Genomic DNA, 9,005 nt, shown 5'->3' on the forward strand with positions numbered 1-9,005 from the left:
TCAACAGCATCTCCCCGGCTCCCCGTCTCTGGTGATGACGGTATTTATACAGATTCTGTCCCCGTTCCTTCCTGATCACCATTCATGGTCTATGAAAAGACGTCTTCCACATTGAAGCGCAGGGTATTTATAGAGCCTCGTCCTGGGGAGGCTGGGTGGGGACCCTCAGGAAGGAGACGGCTGTCCCCGCCCTGGGGACACGTGAGGATTCCGGGGGGTGGATCCACCAGTCAACAGGGTGTCACGGCTCCTGGTACTGAGTGTGAAGAAGAGCCAGGGCAGGTAGGGACCTTTAGGACCCAGTGGCCAGGAGTGGATTCCTTGATGGAGTGACGTTGGTGACGCTGGATCAAATCCAGAAGGACAGAGGGCGAGAATGAGACATGTGAAGGTCAGGCAGAGGGCGTCAGGACGTGCATCAAAGCTGTGCTCTGGGTCGGGCAGCAGCTCCAGTGAACCCAGGGAGGACGCCCAGGCTGCGTGGGAAGACGGGAGGGTCGTGGAGAGGGGCCACCTGGGACAGCGTCTAGGGAGCCTGCCACCAGAGTCCAGAAAGGAAGGGTACACAAGAGCCATCCCTCTCACTGTAAAAACCCCGTTGCAACAGGTAGAAAGGGCAGATTAAATAGGTGTAAGCCAAAACAAACCAAACCACACCCTGAGGTGGGAGCGTGGGTTCATGGATCTGTTCATGGGACGGAGATTTCCAGGGCAAGGTGGACTTCAGGCACGGCTTGATCTAGGTCCTAGGTTCAGCAGGACCTGGTGTCTTGTCTGTCTCCATGGCTTGGCTTACTTCTGCCAGATTATCTTGCATAAATGCTCCTTTCCTTCCAAGTACCTGTCACATGCCAAATCCTGTGTTCTATCCCAGGAATGTGCACATATATGTGTCCTAGGCCCCTCGAAGCTGGGGTGTCCGGCAGACTCGGGTTGCAGGCTGGGCCCTGTCACTCACTCGAGGTGGGCCTGGGCCACTGGTGGAAGTGTGGGAGCCTCGCCTTCCACAGGGCCACGGGCCAGATGGCTCAGACCCCACACCTGGGGGTGCCCGGGCCCAGTGCCAAGTGAGTCGATTTGCTTGAGAGTGAGTTTCCTGTCCCCAAGGAGGAAGGAAAGGCACAGGGACAGAGGACAGCCCTGATGTCATAACTCACAGTTAACAAGGCGGCTAGTTAGAGCCACATTTGAGGACAAAACGGTAATATTCTTCTGAAAGAACATTCGTCTTCCCCAGATGAGTCCCAGCCATCGGCCATCACGGCAGCTGGAGCAGGCCTTCGGAGGTGGCCTGCGCCCGACTGCACCTGGGCACCTGGGATGGCCGGTGGCTGGCAGCCCCCTGGAGGCCACACAGAGCAGCGGTGGTGCCCCCTGAGCCACGTGGATGGGCACGGAGCGCCTCCTGCCTCAGTGCTAAGGAGACGTGCTGACCCCCCACTGTCCTGCGGGTGTGCCCCCCTGGCCAGGGTCACTTAGAGCCACAGTGAGTCGTGGTGTCCAGGCCCTGGTCTGTGCTGAAGGGCCCCTCCCAGGGGGCCGGGCCCAGGCAGGATCAGGGCTAAGGGAGGGAGCCATGGGCCTCAGACTCTGCAGACCCCACGTCCCCAGGCGGCCTTCCCGAGGCCAGGATCCATCAGGGAGATGCAGGAGGTCACCCTGCTGTCCTGGGCCTCGCCGGGCTGCACGGGTCCCTCTAGCCACAAGGACATGCTACATTGGTCTTCAGATTTGTCCCCTGAGTGGCATCGAGTACCATGGGTGGCCTTACAGTAGGGGTGACATCGGGGAGGGTGTCGGAGGAGGCAGCCTTTGAGTGGAGGCCCGGGGCAGCGGCTGCGCCAGCCATGACCAGCCGAGAGACGGTGTTCTGAGAGGACAGGCCCCCGGGAGGCCGCAGCCGGCAGATGTGTGTCCTGGGCTGGGGTCAGGGGAAGCAGGTGACGAAGGGGGTGCGGAGGGGAGGACAGCACCCAGGACAGGACTGTCACTGCAGCCGGGCCAGAGAGGGGCTGGGGCTGGTACTGAGTTGGGGGACAGGGACACTCGGGGGCAGAGGGGGAGGCGAAGTCTGCACTCAGTGCCTGAGACTGGGGATGCCCGGGAGCTGCCCAGGGCCAGCTGCAGGCCAGGGGGGCCATGGGCTGTGGAGAAATTTCCAGAGCCTGGAAGTGCAAGACCAGGAGGAAGGTGGGGGTGCCTGAGATGGGGCCTGCCGTGCTGTGGCTGTGAGTGTCCCCAGAGTCCCTGTAGGAGGTGACACAGGAAGGTCCAGAGGAGGACTGAGGGGTGTGAGGCCTGAACCCAGCAGGGAATGGCTCTCTGGGGGTCCTCTGGTGGCCCCTGGAGGCAGGTGGGGTGTGGGGAGGAGGTGGCCCTGGGGCTGTGGCTTGGGGTCTCCATTTGTCCCTGGAGAGTGGAGTCCCTGCTCCCTGGTCCCCATGGGAGCTGCTCCCTCCCCACACTCTTCCTCCATGGTGTCCTGCCTCCCCTCGGCCAGGAGTGGGGCCGCCCTCTGTGGACTGGGACCTGGGACACCCTGGGCCCCACGTCCACCGTCCCCCTCTGCAGTGGTGCTGGAGGGTCTTGAGTCACCATGGGGAAGAGCTGAGGGACACCCGACTCTCTGCCATCCAGAGGTCTGGGCAGACGGGTGCTGGGCTGGTGTCTGGTAACAGAGCCAGACGGTCCCCAGAAGGATGGAGGTCAGCCAGACCAAGGCCGCCCGAGAGCCAGGTCAGGGCAAAAAGGGACCCCTGGGCTGCCAGCAGGGTGGACACCGATGACCTTGACCCTGGCAGAGGCCATGCAGTGGTCGGGTGGGAGCCTCCCAAGGTGGGCCGCAGGGTGTCAGGCTGAGAGCAGGTGGGTGAGGCCCAGCTCCTCTGTTGGCCAAAGACTGGCCAACGGTCAGGCCACAGGTCAGGGGGCCCCAGGTCCCACTGGCTGCCGAGGTCACCCCAATCCAGTCACTCTGTCACCCCAGTGTTTCTTCATTGCTGTCCCCAGCTCGCCCTGGCTGGAGAATGGGAACACTCTTGCATTTCGGGGACTGTCCTTATATTCTGTGACCTCTCGGTGCATTTGTCACTTCCAGTAGCTTCTCTGTTGATTCTGTGGCCTGTGAGCTCCAGCAGTTCTGTTTCTCTCTTCTCATCTGCCTTCCTCCTCCTCCTCCTCCTCCTCCTCCTCCTCCTCTTCCTCCTCCTCTTCCTCCTCCTCCTCTTCCTCCCTCCCTCTTTTATGTTTCATACCAGGGAATGAACCAGGGCCTCTCCACCACTGAGCCCCGTCCCCAGCCCTGTTTTGTGTTTTATTTAGAGACAGGGCCTCGCTGAGCTGCTTAGGGCCTCACTGTTGCTGAGGCTGGCCTCCACCTCTCAGTCCTCCTGCCTCGGCCTCCTGAGCCACCAGCACGCCCAGCCGTCTTCTTCTCCTGTGACCCGGGCAGGACCTGCAGAATGATGTTGACGGGGGTGAAGGTGGCGGTCTGGGCCCTGTTTGGGATCCTGGGGGAGGAAGCTTCATTCTGTGACCATGAAAATGGATGAACTGGAGGTTTTGAAGATTCCTTTCATCAAGCTGAGGAAATTGCCTCTGTGCCCCGTGGGAAGAGAATTTCCATCATGAATAAATGTTGGATTTTGTCAAGGATTTTTCTGCATATTTGATAGGATCGTATCATCTTCCTGTTTTAGTTTGGAGATATGGCGCATTACGTGGACTAACTCCCAGGGCTGAACCGTCGTTATTGTTGGATTTCATCTGCTCCTGCTTGTGGGTGGTTATTGCATCTGAGTTCGTGAGGGATGTTGCTTTGTAGATTTATTTCTCAAGACGTCTTTGTCTCGCTTGGGGATCTGGGTAATGCCAACCTCCCAAGAGGAGGTAGGAAGTGGCTCCCTTGCTTGTATTCCAGAAGATAGATCTGGACTTGGTCTTATCTCTTTCTTGTTTGACTGAACTCCTTAGTGAAACCGTTTGCACCTGGTGTTTTTTCTTGTTGTTACTGGAAGGTTTGTTTCTTTTTTTTTTTTTTTTTTTTGGAAATAGAGTCAAGAGGTTAATGGAAGCCAATATAGCAGAATTGGCTAACAGATATATTGCATTTAAAAACAACTGTAACTTGATAATTATGAGCTTTCATAACTATATAATAGTTAATCAAAAACACAAAACAAGTTAAAAACCAATTTAAGGGAAAATTATCATTATTACTAATTCTCGTCTTTATTATTAGACTTAACAATGCACCATGGCATTTAGGATAATTGTATTATTTATCACTGCAGAACAAAATACCACCCATATCAGAGAGAACATTCTATCAAATAAACAACCAATGAAAATCTACATCATGTACAACCACAAGAAAAGGTTTGTTTCTTTAAACTTTGAATTCTAGCCAGGTACGGTGGCCTACGCCTATAATCCCAGCAGCTATGGAGGCTGAGGCAGGAGGATCGAAAGTTGGAGGACAGCCTCAGCAACTTAGGCCCTAAGCAACTTAGCAACCCCTGTCTCAAAACATAAAAGGGCTGGGGACATTGAGGGTTAGGGAACTTGGGGGGCACTTAGGGTTAGATAAAGTCATGAAGAGTCCCAGAAAGCTTGCTGTCCCCCAACCACAGTGTGAGGCTACTGCTATCCCGTGAGAGAGAGACCACCCATCTGGGGCGAGTACCTGCCCGCGACTTCCGGCCTCCAGATCCGTGGCTCACTCTGCCCTTTACCTGCCCTCAGGTCTCTGGTGCTTTGTTCCCGCAGCCCGGACACAGCAGTGCCAGCCCAGGGCCCGCCCGTCACCCTGACCTCCGCACCCTCTCTGAGCCCGGCGTTCCCAGCCTGCGAAGGGACCTTGTCATTCTTTCACTTGGTTTTGGAGTTTGACCCTTAGGGGTCGTTTCCAGGACGGCTGGGTCTCGGGTCTGTCTGTCCTCCAGTGCCTGGCATGACCCAGAGCGCAGAGGTGTCACCCAGAAGTGGCAGAGAGCAAGAAAGGCCACCAGCGGAGTGCCCCTCTCGCCTCTCCCAGGGTCACATGGCAAGATTCGGAATTGGGACCCAAGGTGCGTCTGACTATGGGGACAGCGAGGGACACAGCCTCAGGGGCGCCTCGAGCAGCCAGCCAGCCTGGCCCAGCGGGGCCTCAAGCCACCGTGAAGGAGCCATAGCGTCCCCGGCCTGCCCTGCGCTGCCCAGCCTGGCCCCGTGGGCATCGGGTTCCTGAGGAGGCCTCAGCCTCCCCCGCCCACTGCTGGGGCGCAGGGGCAGGTGACCTCATGGCCTGGGGGCCCTGGACAGCGGGGGCCTCCTGGGTCCCAGCTGTGCGCAGCAGCCCTGAGCAAGCGCCTCTACGACCCCGGCCGCCTGTCTGTTGTATTTTTTAAATATTTTTATTTGTTCTTCTTGCCATCCATGACGGCAGCGTGCATTGTGACATGTCTCACCTATACGGTGTGACGTCCCACTCCTGTGGCTGGGCCTGCTGTGGGGTGTCCCTGGTTGTGGGTTCCTATGTGAACATGGGAAAGTGACGTCCATCCATTCCCCTGTCTCTCCCAGTCCCCTCCCCTCCCTTCCCTCCACTCCCCTGCGTCTTATCCAGTGAGCTTCTGTCCCTCCCCATTGTGGGTCAGCATCTGCATATCACAGAGGACATTCGGCCTTTGCTGTTTGGCAACTGGCTTATTTCACTTCACATGACAGTCTCCAGCTCCGTCCATTTACCCACAATGCCATCGTTTCCTTCTTCTTTAAGGCTGAGTAGTATTCCACTGTATGCCTGTGCTGCAGTTTCCTGGTCCATCCTCTCTGTGGGCACCCAGGCTGGCTGCATGGCTTGTCCAGTGTGAGTCCAGCTGCAGTGAGCATCAGGGGGCCTGTCACTCTGCCCTTCTGTCCTACTCACAGTGTGGCTGAGATGTGGCCTGCAGTGCTGGGGACGGAACCCAGGGCCCTTGGTGTGCCACAGGCTCCTTCCAAAGTGCATGGTCAGGGGGCTTCTGGGTGGTCACCGACCGTGCGTCCAGCACCACTGTCCAGTCCCAGGACATTGTCACCCACCCCAGGCCCTGCAGAAAGACAAGGACAGAAGGAAGGAGCCCCACCCGTGGGCAGCTGCTCCCTCTGCTGTCCCCAACTGGTGCTGGCTGACCCTCGGCCAGTCGCTCTGGGTTTCCCATTGGGATGTCCTGCGTGGGCACTTGGTGGCCTCTGTGGCTGTGGCTCAGCGTGCTGTGTTCCGGGCTCACCTCTCGGTGGCTTCCTGGGCCTGCCGTCCCGGGCCATTGTCCTCCCTGGTGTGGGTAGAGCGCCATTGCGTCCCCGCTTTTCAAATCCGCTCCCCACCGGTCAGTCTGGTCTCTGAACTGGTGTCCACACTTGGCGGCTGCACAGGGGCTCCAGGAGAAGGTGGCCGCAGCCAGGGCCGCACGTCTGAGGTGTCACCGGGGCAGGGAGAGGGGCTCCATCCGGGTCACACAGCTGCTCTAGAAGGAGGCCTGGTCCTCTCCACTTGGCCTCTCCAGAGGCTGCTGAGTGTCCCCCAGATGAGCAGAAGGGAACAGCAACGTGGCTGTGGCCCAGCCTGGGAACTGCCCACCGTCCCCTCTGCCACCTGTATTCACTTGGTCTGCTGTGACCCGAGCGTGGTCACCCCTGCCCCCAAGTCCACCTACAGGAACCCGAGCACCAACGCAGGGGTGAGGGCGAGCGGCCAGGAGGCGGGGGCAGAGTCCTCCTGAGCGGGGATCATGCCGGGTCACCGGAGGCCACAGCTGCAGATGACGTGCGAGGCAGGAGGGCACCAGGCTCCTGCGCCCCAGATGTGACTGATGGTCCCTCTTAGCCACCCGGCCTGTGGCGTCGGCTGGAGGACCCAGTGGACAGACAGCAGGCAGGCCACGCGGCCCAGCCCACACCCCCAGGTGGAGAATGCAGCCCTGTCGTGGGGTCGGGGACGGTCAGAGATGGCGTGGACGTGCGTCCAAACGACCCAGAGGACTCGGCTCCCCCTGCTTCGTCCCCTACTCTGCAGCTCTAGGAATGGACTTTCCCAAGGTGACACAGCTGGGGACGAGCCCAGCCTCCTGGCTGCTGCCCAGGAACCTTGGCCCCCGGCACAGGGCGATGCTAATAATAGCTAATTGGACGATGGCAGCTGCCAGGCAGCACACTTGTTCATCTCCACCACATCCTGGGCGAGGGCCACTTGACAAAGGAGGAATTGGAGGCACAGAGGAGTCAAGGACTTGGCCCAACATCACACAGCCGGGTAGTGGCAGGCCAGGGGAAGGAAGGGGGAGGCCTGGGAGGCCCGGGAGGCCCAGGGCTGTGGGCAGCTGCAGCCCCAGGCAGGACCCCAGCCTCTCCATAGTGGCCACCTTACGGGCCTCTCCGAATGGAGTCGGGGTGTCCGGGGAGTCTAAAGTAGGTGTGTCCCTCTGTCTTGTGGTTGGGGTGGCTTTGGTGGCTGAGATGGGCCAGGGACAGGGAGCTCACATCTGGGCCAAGCAGTGGACCTGTGACTTGGACCGCTAGCCCTCTTCCAGGCCGCACTGCTTAGCAGCCAGAAGCAGGGGTCCCTAGGGACCTAGAGACGGGTTCGGTACTGGGGGTCAGCGGGTGGGTGCTGGGGACATCTCCCGTTCTGCACCCAGAGGCCACCCAGGTGGAGCCCTGCGCCCTGGACCAGGGAGGAAGAGAGTTGAGAGAAGTAGTGTTCCCTAGAGCCACGCGGGAGAGATGTCATTTGAAAACCAGTGTCTGTGCCACCAGGGACGGGGACGAGACGGCCCAGGAGGAACCAGGATCCTCTGGAGCTGAGGCCTCTGGGTGGCTCTTGCGGTTTGATAGGGGTGTCCTCGAGCTGGGGGACCTGGGGGGGCAGAGTGGGGCATGGCCCGGGGCTCCCGTGGTTGGAGCTGGTCCGCGCCCCTGAGCCCTAAGCTCATCCCGGGGGCCTTTCGGGGTGCGGAGTTGAAAGTAAAGGATCCCAGAACTGCACACTGAACCTGGGGGTGCAGGCAGGGTCCCCGAGGGTTGATGTTCCTGTCGCCTCCCGGAAACTCAACTCAAGGACAGCACCAACTGCGCGTTTCTGCTGGGAGAGAGGTGACCACCAGGGTCTCCATAAGGACTCCAGATAGGCCCTGGCCACACTGAAGGGCTCTTTGGCTTTGGGTGACACCGAGTAACCAGCTGATGGCTGCTCAGTGTCTTTCTGATAGTGTTTCTTGCTTCAAAGCTGAGCGCGTCTTTCCGAGGTACATGGGAACTGTCCTGCTGTCCCAGGGCCCTGCTCTCCGTGGCTGCCCTCTCTGGTGATGTGCACCGTCCAGGTTCACATAGTTGGCACCTGAGCGTGTTTGCACGCGCGCGTGTCTGCACACACAGCCTTGCGATTTCTCTTTCTGCCATGCCCCCCCCCACCCTTGGCTTGCTCCGTGCGTCTGTGAAAGGTGAAAAGGAAATTGCACTGTCTTGGCTGTCCCCTCCAGCAGCGGTGGTCATGGCCGCAGGGCACGATGCGGGCTCCGTTAGCAAGTACAAGGCACCCAAACAGAAGGTGTGGCACTAGCTGTGGCTCCAGGGACCTCGACCCCTGGGCCGCCTTCCCTGATTGGCTGCTGAAGAGTGCAGAGGGGTCCACGCAGGGCCTGGAGATGCAAGAGGGCAGAAAGGTGGCCAGTGGGAGGGCTGGCCGAGAGCCTGTGCCCACAGGCTGTGCATGAGCACCCTGTCCTGCAACCGTCATGTAACTAGAAAGAATGTGGTCATAAGACCAGCGCCTGACCGGGGGTGAGGCTGGTTGATCCCTCCTGCTCTGGCAGTGAGCCAGGCAGCCAAGCCTTTTATTTTGGTCCCAGGGATTGAACCCAGGGGTCCTCAACCTCTGAGCCCCGTCCCCAGCTCTTTTTGCATTTTATTTAGAGACAGGGTCTCGCTGAGTTGCTGAGGGCCTGGCTAAGTGGCTGAGGCTGGCCTCCACCTTGCCATCCTCC

Source organism: Spermophilus citellus (assembly GCF_964194105.1).
Source record: "Spermophilus citellus genome assembly, chromosome: 17".
Classification (NCBI taxonomy): domain Eukaryota; kingdom Metazoa; phylum Chordata; class Mammalia; order Rodentia; family Sciuridae; genus Spermophilus; species Spermophilus citellus.